This window comes from Mobula hypostoma, chromosome 9 (genome assembly GCF_963921235.1).
Source record: "Mobula hypostoma chromosome 9, sMobHyp1.1, whole genome shotgun sequence".
Lineage (NCBI taxonomy): Eukaryota > Metazoa > Chordata > Chondrichthyes > Myliobatiformes > Myliobatidae > Mobula > Mobula hypostoma.
The window spans coordinates 227510-243225 of record NC_086105.1 but is presented as its reverse complement, the minus strand read 5'-3'; the positions used below and the strand labels follow the sequence as shown (position 1 = coordinate 243225).

The window sequence follows — 15716 nt, the reverse complement described above, 5'->3', positions numbered from 1 at the left end:
TGTTTAGATGTCATCTGACATACAAATTCCTGTACCATTTTGTGTATGTTGGTCCATATTTCCAACATCAGCAGAATCTCTTTGAGTTTTTTATCTGCTTTGTAAGTGGGTTGGACTTTGATATTTGACACATGGAACACCTGCTGATATTGAGTATATTGCTGTGGGAGCTTGCTGCGTTAAAGTAGCTGCTGAGTTTTCTACATAAAAATATTGATTGTTTTTGAGGCATGCCGCGGAACCGGTAATTGCAGACACATTTAATGGTACAGTATCTTGCTGACCCAGAGGTTCCCACGTTTCAGAATTCGCTGCCGCTGACCCTACGATCAAATGCGCAGGCGCCAGCGTCTCTGACACCCCAAGCATCGCGCATGCGCTGAGTAGACAAAAGGCTGCGGAGGATCGGCTGCAGGTAGGAGCGGGGATTTAGGCAGGGTTTTCATCAGGTTCGGTGTCTGCAATTGAGGAACAGTTACCGTGTGCTCCGGACACACCGTGGACCCGCAACTCCAGACAGTACTCTGTCCTTTCCCCGTCTCTCTTCTCTCACACCCACGACCGCAATCGGGCCCCGGGGAATTTTCTGCTGACAAACAAAAGATACTAACGCCATTTCGGCAGCGCATGCGCAACGCTGGGCCCTTGACTTATAGACAGGTGTCCCGTTCGTGGTGTTTTCTGGGTATAGACGCAGCCACGGGTGACTCTGCCATTATTTTTCGCGTCAGTCTGTAGGGCTATTTGAAAGTGTAAGTAGACAGACTGGGTCTCCCATACACTGCCGAGTATTAACTATCTAAATCTAACAATTAAGAACCCGGAACAAAAATATTGTTTCGAAATAAACTTGGTCTACCTTCCAGTCAATAAAAGTGTCAATTAGTGCTCCATGGAAAAAACAGAAAATTCTTCCATCAGCTTCAGTTCTTGAGCAAATCACTTCAGCTCTACCTCCTCTTGCTCAACCAGACCTTTCTAACTGTGAGAATTTTTTTTTACCATTCTCTCTGGGTGTAATATTGATATAACTCGGACACTGCTGTAGATTGACAACCAACTCTTTTCCACGTCCTGACGTCATACGCACTCTGACGCTACGAATACTCGCACAATACATTATATCCCCCTTCTCAAGATTTTTTTTACAACACTGTGAATTACCAAAACAATGCCTCTAGGTATGCCCTTCTTACAGTGCAACAACCATGACATAAACTAAAAAAAAATCTTACCACCTTGTACCGTATTCTGCATTGTATCTTATAATACTAACAGTAGTGTGTTTTCTTTTACTAACGTTGACTAATAAACCTTTCATTAGTCTCTGTATCTAGCTGGAAGTTTGACTTATCTCCCAGACTGAGTGTGATACAACTGTGACTGTGCTTGACCTTCATCTGTGTTAGTCTCTCGAGTGACCTCTGTGTCTTAGGGGTCTGCATCATTCTTGGTGTCGTTTGTTTCCATGCCTGTCTTCTGTGGAAATATCCTGTGCATCTGTACATGGAAACTCACTCTAGCCTGTTCCTCCTGTAGACTCTTCCATCCAGCGTGCGAACTATGAAGGATCTTGGTTGCTGATGTCTGTTCACAACCACAGCTGGTTGCCAAGTGTCTCCTCTCTGTATTCTGACATTTCACCTGTATGCAGATCTGGCAATTGTCTTGTATGTCTGTCATAGTAGCTCTTTTTGCTTTATTTGCTTGTACTTTTGCTTGTCATGTACTTGAGCATTACCTTCAGGAATCAGTAGAGTTGTGGACGTTGGCAGTTTGGACTTCAGACGAATTCCCATCAACAGCTGCGCAAGAGAGAATCCACACCCTCAATCGGTGTGTTGCGGTATGCAAGCAGAGCAATGTAAGGGTCACCGTTGCTGCTATGTGCCTTCTTAAGCATGTTCTTGACAGTTTGTATAGTTCTCTCTGCTTGTCCATTAGACCGAGCGTGCCCTGGACTGGAAGTAACATGTTGAAATTCCCAGCTTTCTGAGAACCCTCTGAACTCACCACTGGCATATTGTGGACCATTGTCACTAACGACAATATCTGGAATACCATGTCTTGCGAATGGTGACTTCATTGCAGTAATGACACCTCGACTGGATGTGTCACTCAACTTGGTGATCTCCGGATATTTTGAATAGTAGTCCACACAAAGTAGATATTCTGTACCATTGTAGTGAAAGAGATCTGTGCCAATCTTCTCCCATGGTCTTCCTGGTAGTGGGTGGGGAAGCAGAGGCTCTCTTGGATTGCTGTTTTTGTTTTCATTACAGACAGCACACTGAGACACAATGTCTTCTATCTGAGTTGACCTGCCTGGCCAATAGAGAATGTCCCTTGCTCTTTCTTTACATTTCACTACCCCAGGGGTGACTCATGAATTCTGTTGAGCATTTCCTGTCTCATTTGGTTTGGTACGATGAGTTTTGCCCATTTCAACATTAGTCCTGATGCATAGCTGATTTCCTCTTTAAATGTCCAGTATTTCTGCGTTTTCTTTGGAACATCTTTCTGCTGGCCATCCATTCATTGTAATGTCTCTTAGCATTTGCATTTCAGGATCATCTGCAGTCACTTTCCTGAACATGTTCAACTTCTCCTCAGAGATGGCTAGCTGAGGTGTAACCTACTTGACCTCCAGCTCTCTTCCTAGCAACTCTTCCTTTTGCTCTTTGAGGTAAGCACGGCTCAAAGCATCAGCGATGTGCAGTTCTTTTCCTGGCTTATAGGTGACTGTGAGAGTGTACCGCTGTAGTCTGAGAAGCATCCTTTGCAGCCTCATAGGAGCTTGGTGGAGTGGCTTTTTGAAGATGCTCTCAAGTGTTTTGTGATCACTCTCAACCTGGATTTCTTTGCCATATACATACTGGTGGAACTTCTCACACCCATAAACTATGGCGAGTAATTCCTTTTCGATTTGAGCATATCGGCGTTGGCAGTCCGTAAGTGCTCGTGATCCATACACCACAGGCCTCCCATCCTGCAGTATAACAGCTCCTATTCCTTCCGAACTGGCATCCACAGACATCGTTACTGGTTTATTGACATCATAGAACTTGAGTACTGGTGCATTGGTAACCAACTGCTTCAATGTGTCAAAACTTTTCTTTTAACAACACACATAAAAGTTGCTGGTGAACGCAGCAGGCCAGGCAGCATCTCTAGGAAGAGGTGCAGTCGACGTTTCAGGCCGAGACCCTTCGTCAGGACTAACTGAAGGAAGAGTGAGTAAGGGATTTGAAAGTTGGAGGGGGAGGGGGAGATCCAAAATGATAGGAGAAGACAGGAGGGGGAGGAATGGAGCCAAGAGCTGGACAGGTGATAGGCAAAAGGGATACCAGAGGATCATGGGACAGGAGGTCCGGGAAGAAAGACAAGGAGGTGGGGGGGGGACCCAGAGGATGGGCAAGGGGTATATTCAGAGGGATAGAGGGAGAAAAAGGAGAGTGAGAGAAAGAATGTGTGTATAAAAATAAGTACCAGATGGGGTACGAGGGGGAGGTGGGGCATTAGCGGAAGTTGGAGAAGGCGATGTTCATGCCATCAGGTTGGAGGCTACCCAGACGGAATATAAGGTGTTGTTCCTCCAACCTGAGTGTGGCTTCATCTTTACTGTAGAGGAGGCTGTGGATAGACATGTCAGAATGGGAATGGGATGTGGAATTAAAATGTGTGGCCACTGGGAGATCCTGCTTTCTCTGGCGGACAGAGCGTAGGTGTTCAGCAAAGCGGACTCCCAGTCTGCGTCGGGTCTCGCCAATATATAAAAGGCCACATCGGGAGCACCGGACGCAGTATATCACCCCAGTCGACTCACAGGTGAAGTGTTGCCTCACCTGGAAGGACTGTTTGGGGCCCTGAATGGTGGTAAGGGAGGAAGTGTAAGGGCACGTGTAGCACTTGTTCCACTTACACGGTTAAGTGCCAGGAGGGAGATCAGTGGGGAGGGATGGGGGGAACGAATGGACAAGGGAGTCGCGTAGGGAGTGATCCCTGCGGAATGCAGAGAGAGGGGGGAGGGAAAGATGTGCTTGGTGGTGGGATCCCGTTGGAGGTGGCGGAAGTTACGGAGAATAATATGTTGGACCCGGAGGCTGGTGGGGTGGTAGGTGAGGACCAGGGCAACCCTATTCCTAGTGGGGTGGCGGGAGGATGGAGTGAGAGCAGATGTACGTGAAATGGGGGAGATGCGTTTAAGAGTAGAGTTGATAGTGGAGGAAGGGAAGCCCCTTTCTTTAAAAAAGGAAGACATCTCCCTCGTCCTAGAATGAAAAGCCTCATCCTGAGAGCAGATGTGGCGGAGACGGAGGAATTGCGAGAAGGGGATGGCGTTTTTGCAAGAGACAGGGTGAGAAGAGGAATAGTCCAGATAGCTGTGAGAGTCAGTAGGCTTATAGTAGACATCAGTGGATAAGCTGTCTCCAGAGACAGAGACAGAAAGATCTAGAAAGGGGAGGGAGGTGTCGGAAATGGACCAGGTAAACTTGAGGGCAGGGAGAAAGTTGGAGGCAAAGTTAATAAAGTCAACGAGCTCTGCATGCGTGCAGGAAGCAGCACCAATGCAGTCGTCGATGTAGCGAAGGAAAAGTGGGGGACAGATACCAGAATAGGCACGGAACATAGATTGTTCCACAAAGCCAATAAAAAGGCAGGCATAGCTAGGACCCATACGGGTGCCTATAGCTACACCTTTAGTTTGGAGGAAGTGGGAGGAGCCAAAGGAGAAATTATTAAGAGTAAGGACTAATTCCGCTAGACGGACCAGAGTGGTGGTAGAGGGGAACTGATTAGGTCTGGAATCCAAAAAGAAGCGTAGAGCTTTGAGACCTTCCTGATGGGGGATGGAAGTATATAGGGACAATTCCTGAGGGCTCCAACACCTCAGGGCATATTCAAAACCCGGACTCCAGCAACGACCATGGACACATTCAAAGTGATTGTGCAACCACCAACTGCGACTCCAGCCTTGAACTCCAGGCCGGGTCTTTATGTGCTGCTATTGTGACTCCCGTCTCCCCTTCCCCCACCACCACTCTGCAACTCCGTCTCCCTCAGATCCCACGGTCAGCTCCTGGGTCCTCAGAGGCTCCATTTTCCTCTCAGCCCAACCATCCCCTCTCCACTGACACCCCCAGCCTCCCCCCTCCCCCCTCCCCCCTCTGATCCCAGCTCTCAAGATTCCAGCCTTGAACTCCAGGCCGGGTCTTTATGTGCTGCTATTGTGACTTCCGTCTCCCCTTCCCCCACCAATACTCTGCAATCCCATCTCCTTCAGATCCCATCGTCAGCTCCTGGGTCCTCAGAGGCTCCATCTTCCTCTCACCCCAACCCTCCCCTCTCCATTGACCCCCCCAGCCTCACCCCTCCCCCCTCTGATCCCAGCTCTCATCCGTGCCAGGTCTTTACCATCCCCTCCGACCTTCAACTGTCGGAGGCAGAGCGCTCTGTCCTCAGTAAGGGCCTCACCTTTGTCCCCCTTTGCCCACACCTCAGCGAGTTCCGTGTTCGCCATGATGCGGAACTTTTCTTCTGCCGTCTCCATCTCCGAGCCTACTTCGGCAAGGACTCTTCCACCCCCACCGATGACCCCTTCTCCCGTCTTCAACCCTCCTCTTCTTCATGGACACCCCGCTCTGGTCTTCTGCCTGCTCTGGATCTCTTTATCGCTAACTGCCGACGGGACATCAACCGTCTCAACTTCACCGCACCTTGTTTCCATTCCAACCTCACTCCTTCGGAACGCTCTGCTCTCCACTCCCTCCGCACTAATCCTAACCTTATTATTAAACCCGCCGATAAGGGGGGGGTGCTGTTGTAGTCTGGCGTACTGACCTCTACCTTGCCGAGGCACAGCGACAACTCGCGGATACCTCCTCTTATTTACCCCTCGATTGTGACCCCACTAAGGAGCACCAGGCCATTGTGTCCCACACCATCACTGACTTTATCTGCTCAGGGGATCTCCCATCCACTGCTACCAACCTCATAGTTTCCACACCTCGCACTTCCCATTTCTACCTCCTACCCAAGATCCACAAACCTGCCTGTCCTGGCCGACCTATTGTCTCAGCTTGCTCCTGCCCCACCGAACTTGTTTCTGCATACCTCGACACGGTTTTATCCCCCCTTGTTCAATCCCTTCCTACCTACGTTCGTGACACTTCTCATGCTCTTAAACTTTTCGATGATCTTAAGTTCCCTGGCCCCCACCGCTTTATTTTCGCCATGGATGTCCAGTCCCTATATACTTCCATCCCCCATCAGGAAGGTCTCAAAGCTCTACGCTTCTTTTTGGATTCCAGACCTAATCAGTTTCCCTCTACCACCACTCTGCTCCGTCTAGTGGAATTAGTCCTTACTCTTAATAATTTCTCCTTTGGCTCCTCCCACTTCCTCCAAACTAAAGGTGTAGCTATGGGCACCCGTATGGGTCCTAGCTATGCCTGCCTTTTTATTGGCTTTGTGGAACAATCTATGTTCCGTGCCTATTCTGGTATCTGTCCCCACTTTTCCTTCGTTACATCGACGACTGCATTGGCGCTGCTTCCTGCACACATGCAGAGCTCGTTGACTTTATTAACTTTGCCTCCAACTTTCTCCCTGCCCTCAAGTTTACCTGGTCCATTTCCAACACCTCCCTCCCCTTTCTAGATCTTTCTGTCTCTGTCTCTGGAGACAGCTTATCCACTGATGTCTACTATAAGCCTACTGACTCTCACAGCTATCTGGACTATTCCTCTTCTCACCCTGTCTCTTGCAAAAACGCCATCCCCTTCTCGCAATTCCTCCGTCGCCGCCGCATCTGCTCTCAGGATGAGGCTTTTCATTCTAGGACGAGAGAGATGTCTTCCTTTTTTAGAGAGAGGGGCTTCCCTTCCTCCACTGTCAACTCTGCTCTTAAACGCATCTCCCTCATTTCACGTACATCTGCTTTTACTCCATCCTCCCGCCATCCCACTAGGAACAGGGTTGCCCTGGTCCTCACCTACCACCCCACCAGCCTCCGGGTCCAACATATTATTCTCCGTAACTTCCGCCACTTCCAACGGGATCCCACCACCAAGCACATCTTTCCCTCCCCCCTCTCTCTGCATTCCGCAGGGATCGCTCCCTACGCGACTCCCATGTCCATTCGTCCCCCCCATCCCTCCCCACTGATCTCCCTCCTGTCACTTATCCGTGTAAGCGGAACAAGTGCTACATGTACCCTTACACTTCCTCCCTTACCACCATTCAGGGCCCCAAACAGTTCTTCCAGGTGAGGCAACACTTCACCTGTGAGTCGGCTGGGGTGATATACTGCGTCCGGTGCTCCCGATGTGGCCTTTTATATATTGGCGAGACCCAACACAGACTGGGAGACCCTTTGCTGAACACCTACGCTCTGTCCGCCAGAGAAAGCAGGATCTCCCAGTGGCCACACATTTTAATTCCACATCCCATTCCCATTCTGACATGTCTATCCACGGCCTCCTCTACTGTAAAGATGAAGCCACACTCAGGTTGGAGGAACAACACCTTATATTCCGTCTGGGTAGCCTCCAACCTGATGGCATGAACATCAACTTCTCTAACTTCCGCTAATGCCCCACCTCCCCCTCGTACCCCATCTGTTACTCATTTTTATACACACATTCTTTCTCTCACTCTCGTTTTTCTCCCTCTGTCCCTCTGAATATACCCCTTGCCCATCCTCTGGGTTCCCCCCCCCATGTCTTTCTTCCCAGACCTCCTGTCCCATGATCCTCTGGTATCCCTTTTGCCTATCACCTGTCCAGCTCTTGGCTCCATCCCTCCCCCTCTTGTCTTCTCCTATCATTTTGGATCTCCCCCTCTCCCTCCAACTTTCAAATCCCTTACTCACTCTTCCTTCAGTTAGTCCTGACGAAGGGTCTCGGCCTGAAACGTCGACTGCACCTCTTCCTAGAGATGCTGCCTGGCCTGCTGCGTTCACCAGCAACTTTTTAAATTTATTTTTTTATTATTTATTTATTTATTTGGTTTATAATATATTTATTTTTATTGAAGGAATGACACAATACAGAATATATAATGGATTACATTTTCCTCCATTTTGCTTTAGTATCGTACCCCCAAAACAAACCTCCCCCCCACCCACCCTCCCCGAACATATCATGGCAGCTAATATATCTACAACACAACAATTCACAAATACAAGTATGGACATTTCACAACCGTACCCCCACACTACTTCAATACGACAGCTCATACACATCTGCAACATGTCAGATGATCCAAAATACACTCATATTTACAATTCATCGACCACCCTGTGAGGTAAATTATAAGTGTGTTAAATGGGAGGCAACTTCCTAAGTACAATCAAATGCCCTCAACTAGTAGGTAATTCCTTAAGACTCCCAAAATATGATAAGAAAGGTCCCCATTTTGAATAGAACTTTTTCACAGACCCCCTCAAAGTGAATTTAATCTTTTCTAATTTCAGTAAAAACATTACATCTTCTAACCAAGCAGCAGCAGTTGGGGGAGTGGCAGATTTCCAAACCAGCAAAATTCTCCTACGGGCCAATAGCGATGTAAATGCAATGATATCCGACTGGCTTGCATTTAAACCCAAATCATCATCTGCCACACCAAATACAGCTATAAGTGGGCAAGGTCTCAGTGTCACCCCCAAAACCTCACTGATAATTTTAAAAACCAGTGCCCAATGGTCATCAAGCCGAGGGCATGACCAAAATGCATGTATTAAACCAGCCGGAGAGAAGGAACACCTGTCACAGCCAGCGTCTGTCCCAGGGTATATGTCTGCCAGTCTGGCTTTACTTAAATGTACCCTGTGTAAAACTTTGAATTGTATGAGCCCCAGTCTAGCACATGATGATGAGAAATGAACCCTATTCAATACTTTTGCCCAATATTCTTCCGCAAGGTCCATACCGAGGTTGTCCTCCCACCTACTCTTAGTTTTGTTTAGATCTTGAACTCCCAAAGACATCAGCTGAGAGTAAAGTTCAGAAATCAGCCCGTTATTGTTAAAGCTAAGAGTGAATTTTTCCCATAACATAGCAGGTGGTAGAACAGGAAAAGAGGGAAATTTTTCCTTGACAAAGTGGCGAATCTGCAGGTATTTAAAAAAATGATTATGCGGAAGGCCATACTTACCGCGCAGGTTATCAAAACTATCAAATATGTTATCAGTATACAAATCCTTAATGTGCATAAGACCATTCAAACCCCATTGTCTAAAAGCTGAATCGAATGTGGAGGGAGGAAATAAATGGTTTTTATGAATGGGGCCCAAAACTGAAGCTGATATGAACTTATAGTGGCAGCGAAATTGATTAAAAATTTTGAGGGTAGAGAGCACGACCGGGTTAGATGTGAATTGAGAGGATTTCAATGGTAAGGAAGAATACACCAAAGCTGGGAGAGACGAGGAGTGGCAAGATCGTGACTCAAGCAGGCACCAGATTATATCTGGCCGGTGAAGCCAAAATAATACTTTTTGAATGTTCGATGCCCAGTAATAATGAATAAAGCTGGGAAGACCCATTCCACCTATGTCACCTTATTTTCCCAAATAAAGGAGGTTATAGCTTGATCAACTGATTTAAAAAATAACTTAGATAAGAAAACTGGCAAACACTGAAACAAATAGAGAAATCTAGGAAGTATAGTCATTTTCACTGACTGAATTCTCCCAGCTATAGTAAGGGGTAAACTGCGCCATCTCTCGAAATCAGCCTTCATTTGGCTAACCTGAGGCCTGTAGTTAGCTTCAAACAGAGATGTAAAAGAGCGAGTAATATGTATTCCTAGGTATACAAAACCATCTTGAGATAAAGGAAAGGGCAAGGATTCCTGTCGGATCTGTAGGGCCAAGTTATTAATGGGAAAGCATTTGCTTTTTTGAAAGTTCAGTTTATAGCCAGAGAAGGCTCCAAATTGACCTAATAATGACACAATAGCAGGACTACTACCTATAGGGTCGCTAACATAAAGTAAGAGGTCATCAGCATATAGGGAAACACGGTGTTCCATGTCCCCTCTTATAACACCTTGAAATAATGTAGTTGACTTAATTGCAATAGAAAGAGGCTCAATTGCAATTGCAAAAAGAAGAGGGGACAGTGGGCAGCCTTGGCGAGTGCCACGTTTTAATGGGAAATAGCCAGATCGAAAATAATTTGTCTGTATACACGCTGAAGGCGAGTGGTATAATAGCTTAACCCAAGCTATAAATATTCTGCCAAATCCAAATTTCTCCAAAACACTAAATAAGTATACCCATTCCACTCTATCAAATGCCTTCTCCGCGTCCAAGGCGATAACAACCTCTGGACTTGGAGAATCACTCAGTGAATAAACCACATCAGCCAGTCGACGGATATTAAAAAAAGAATAGCGATTTGTAATAAAACCTGTTTGATCATCTGAAATTATCTTGGGAAGGGGATGTTCTAAACGACATGCAAGCACTTTAGCCAAAATTTTCACATCTACATTCAAAAGTGAAATGGGGCGATATGATCCACATTGAGTCGGGTCCTTGTCCTTTTTAAGAAGTAGTGAAATAGCTGCCTGTGAAAGAGAAGGGGGTAAGGAGCCATTCTCCAAAGATTCCTGAAACACTTCTAGAAGGACCGGTGTGAGCTTATCCTTAAATTTCTTATAAAATTCTATCGGATAACCATCAGGACCTGGGGACTTACCACTCTGCATAGCCATAATGGCATTATTAATCTCTTCCTGCCCAAGAGCCCGATCTAGGTTCTCTACTTCCTCTGTTTCAAGAGTTGGTATTTCCAAATTATCTAAAAAACGTTCCATATTTGTTTTATCTGAGGGGAACTCTGAGGCATACAGAGAGGAATAAAAAGTTGCAAAGATGTTATTAATCTCTTTTGGATTGCTTGTCAAGTTCTGGTGCATGTCTCTTACCTGAGGAATAAGTCGTGATGCAGCTTGACGTTTCAACTGATGAGCCATAAGCCGGCTCGCCTTGTCACCATATTCATAATAGAGGCCACGTGTCTTAAGAATTAATTGTTCTGATAGGTTTGTAGATAGAAGATTAAACTTCGCTTGCAAATCAACCCGGCTTTTATATAATTCCGCAGTGGGTGCCTCAGAGTATTTTCTATCCAGGTCCCAAATAGATTTCAATAACACTTGCATTTCCTTCCTACGCTCTTTATTGGCATGTGAAGTATAAGATATTATTTGACCCCTCAAGTAAGCTTTTAAAGTTTCCCAAAGTAAAGAGTACGATACCGACTCAGTTTTGTTAGTCTCGAAGAATGTGTCAATGTTAGCCGATATATAACTACAAAATTTCTCATTAGAAAGCAAAAGGGGGTTAAGTCTCCACAGAGGCCGTTCTCTAACGTTTAAAGGAAAACATAGGTCCAGTTTCACGGGCGAGTGATCAGATATAACTATAGCAGTGTATTCAATTTGTCTAATCATAGGTATCAAGGAATTATCTATAAAGAAATAGTCTAGCCTGGAATAGGAGTGGTGAACATGAGAGAAGAAAGAGAATTGCCTAACTGATGGATTCAAAAATCTCCAAGGATCCATATAACCATTTTGTTGCATAAACATCGAGAAGGCCTTTGCCATACCAGAAAATGTTCCCCTAGGGCAAGACCTATCAAGCAGTGGGTCAATAGCACAGTTCAAATCTCCGGAAAAGATTAGCTTATGTGTATTCAGGTTAGGTATTAATGACAAAACCCTATTTGCAAATTGGACATCGTCCCAATTAGGAGCATAAATATTTACCAAAATAACAGATATCTGAAAGAGAGCCAGAGACTATAATAAAGCGACCATTAGGGTCACTGATTACATCAGATGGTGTGAACTGCATTCTTTTGGTGATTAATATTGCCACCCCCCTGGACCTACTATTAAATCTGGAATGAAAAATCTGACTAATCCATGCTTTACGAAGTCTATTATGGTCCTCCACTCTTAAATGTGTCTCTTGTAGAAAAAAGTATATCAGCTTTTAATTGTTTCAGATGAGAGAAAACTTTAGCTCTTTTAACCGGACCATTAAGCCCCTTTACATTCCAAGAAATAAACCTCACAGGGTGGCCTCCATCAGCTGCACTCATGTTAACCATATCAAAAGACACACAGGGCCTACAATCCAAAACAGTGCGAGGGTATAAGTTGCACACAATAACGCACAATAAAAAGAAAGTCTGATCAATCCGTAACACACAAAAGAATAAACTGCCATGGTAATCCCCCAAAACACTCCCCCCACCCCTTTACACAAACAAAAAAACCCAATTAACCCCCGAAGCCTAGATCTACCTCCCCAATTGAGGATGATCGCAGGCAGTACCCAACAAAAAACTTCCAATACGTCCCCCATACAACCCAACTTTCAATCTAATCTAGGGTGGCTCCCCTCCCTAAAATTTATCCTATCACTTATACTACCTTTAATATAACATATAGGCTAAAGATAACACAGGTCAAGCTAAGCATTAAAAACAAAAAAAAACACACTGGGCAACTTAAACACCCGAGATATAAATCCCAAATATTTACATTTTGCTGGTTGAAAGTTTTTGTTAATCAGTTTCGGCAGCATAGCAGTTCGACCCGATCGCGTTCCACAAATTAAACTGGAAAAAATGAACAAAGAAGTGGATTGTGAAAATTAACAGTTTGCTTGTGCATGAGGCCCCTTCAATGCTGCACGAATAACCTAAAAAAAAAGTCATTGCTCTTCTCGTTCTTGTTCTCCCCAGCGTGAATGGTAAAACTCTTTGGCCGCCTCTGGTGTATCGAAATAATGCTTTTTACCTTCATGCATGACCCGGAGCTGGGCGGGATACAAGAGGCCGAACCTGACCCCTTTCCCGTAAAGCAGGGATTTCACCTCCTTGAAAGCTGCTCGTTTTTTACCCAGCTCCGCACTAAAATCTTCATAAAAAAACACGCGGTGTCCGCGGAAATACAGCTCCTGCTTCCGTCTGTTGATGATGCGTTGCTTATCTTGAAAGGAGTGAAAGCAAACCAGGAAAGTTCTGGGTCTCGTTGGCTTGGCTGCAGAGACACCGGATGGTTTACGTCCGACTCGGTGAGCACGCGAAAGTACGAGAGGACTTGGGAAAAAATCTGCCCCCAGCACTTCGTCAAAAAACTCGGTCATAAATTTAACAGGGTCCGAACCTTCCAAATTTTCAGGAATGCCGACCACTCTCAAATTAGATCTCCGCGACCGATTTTCGAGGTCATCTAGCTTTCCCTTCAGAACTGTGTTTTCGCTCTGCAACGCTGCAATGGCGGCTTCGGCGCTCACCAGTCGATCACCGTAATCATTCAGGCCGTCTTCAACCCCACGAATGCGTTCGTCGTGTGTCTCGTAAGCAGACATAATTTGTTCCATGGTAGCAGTCACTGGTGATAAAGCATCTTCAAGTTCCCTTTTTAGGGCAGAATGCACCACTTGCGTCATGTCAGTAATAAGCACTAAACGAAGCCTCTCCAAGTCATCGGGTAGGGCAGGTCCGGGACCAGCTCCAGCAGCGTGCAACTGCGCCATTACTGTAACATCCGCCTTCTTGCTCGAGGCTTCGCTATCTTTTTCCCCAGCTTTACTTCGAAGGTACATTCTACTTGCCATTTCAATGTCCAGCTATGTCCCGCGTTGTTCACAATGGTAAGTATCCAGTTATCTCGAGCATACGGCAAAGATAAACAGGTAGATTTTCAATAAAAATCGGGAGCCACACTCACACGCACCAACTCACTCCATACTCGACGCCGGAAGTCTTCACCAGCAACTTTTGTGTGTGTCGCTAGGTTCTTGATTAGCCTGGGCATCAAAGGGTATGGGGTGAAAGCAGGGGAGTGGGGGTAACTGGAAGAATTGGCTCAGCCCATGATCGGTGGGCTGATTGGCCTACTTCTGCTCCTATATCTTATATCTTATGGTCCTCTGGGACCATGTCAGACTCAACTGATTTTTGAAAGATCATGACCAATGCATCTGTTATCTCTTCAGCAACCTCTCTCAGGACTCTGGGATGTAGTCCATCTGGCCCAGGTGGCTTGTCTGCCTTCAGACCTTTGAGTTTGCCTAGCACTTTTTCTTTAGTAATACCAATGGCACTCACTCCTGCTCCCTGATACACACAGACCTCTGCATCTGTTTTCACTGTGGAAGACACTAGTAGTATGCCAAAGTACCGGTTAAGTTCATCCGCCATTTCTTTGTCTCCCCCCCCCACCCCCCCACCTTTACTTCCATACCAGCATTATTTTCCAGTGGTTCAATACCAACTCTCACCTCTCTTTTACTCTTTATATAACTGAAAATACTTTTGGTATCTTGCTTTATATTACTGGCTAGTCTGCCCTTGTATTTCATTTTTTCCCTTCTTATAGTTTTGTTAGTTGCTTCTGTTGGATTTTAAAAACTTCCCAATCATCTAAATTCCCACTCACTTTTGCTATCTTATATGCCCTTTTATGTGCAGTCCTTAACTTCCCTTGTCAGCCACAGTTGCCTACTGCTGCCATTTGAGAACAGCTTCTTCTGTGGGACATATCTATCCTGCGCCTTGTGAACAATTCCCAGAAACTTAAGCCATCTCTGTTCTGCAGTCATCCCTGCCATTATCCTCCTTCAATCCACCTGGGCAAGCTCCTCTCTCATGCCTCTGTAATTCTCCTTATTCCATGTGTTACTGATACATGCTTTTCCCTCTCAAACTGCAGTATGAATTCAATCATATTACAATCATTGTCTCCTAAGGGTTCCATTGTGTTAAGCTCCCTAATAAGAGCTGTGTTATTACACAACACCCAATCTAAGATGGCCTTTCCCTGAGTAGGCTCAAGCACAAGCTGTTCTAAAAAGCCATCTCGTAGGCATTTAAAAAAACTCTTTCTCTTGCAATTTGACACGAACCTGATTTTCCCAATCAACTTGCTTATTGAAGTATCCTATTACAATTGTGTCATTACCCTTATAATATGCCTTTTCCAACTCCCTTTGCAATCTCAACCCCACACCTTGGCTGCCGTTTGGAGGCCTATATATGATTCCCATAATTTTTTTACCCTTGCAATTTCTTAACTCCACCCACGAAGATTCAACATACTTTGACCCTATATCACCTCTTTCTAAAGATGTAACCATCACACAGAGCCACTCCGCTGCCTTATGCCTTCCTGCCTGTCCTTTAAATACAAAGTATATTCTTTGATGTTAAGCTCCCAACTATGGCCTTTCAGCCACAATTTAGTGATAGAGCATCATACCGACCAATCTGTAATTGCACCATGAGTTCATCCACCTTAATCCGAATGCTATGCGCATTTAAATATCACCTTCAGTACTGCATTCTTCACCCTTTTGCATCTGTAATACTATTTAACTCTTTGCTCTGTCTGCATTTGTACCCAATTATTGGTTTGTCCTTCCTTACATTCATGTTACACCCATAATCTACTTGTAAACCTGCTGGCTTATCCTCAGCTCTATCAAGCAACACACATCAAAGTTGCTGGTGAACGAAACGTTGACTGTACCTCTTCCTAGAGATGCTGCCTGGCCTGCTGCATTCACCAGCAACTTTGATGTGTGTTGCTTGAATTTCCAGCATCTGCAGAATTCCTCGTGTTTACCTCAGCTCTATCATCCTGTTTTTCATCCCCCTATCATTTTAGTTTAAATGACTCCCAACAGC

General features: G+C 45.5%; 1 protein-coding gene across 2 annotated transcripts in view; it reads left to right on the top strand.

The window, feature by feature from the left end:
* The first annotated feature begins 388 nt into the window (after positions 1-388).
* Positions 389-15716, top strand: part of LOC134351429 (zinc finger protein 235-like) — a 39642-nt gene continuing 24314 nt past the window's right edge. Inside the window, exon 1 of one of the 2 annotated variants that reach the window (XM_063057539.1) lies at positions 389-415. The gene's annotated coding sequence lies outside the window, so the exon portion shown is untranslated. Of the gene's footprint in view, positions 416-2659; positions 2687-15716 lie in introns of those variants that run through there. The other variant, XM_063057540.1, reaches the window with a different exon arrangement.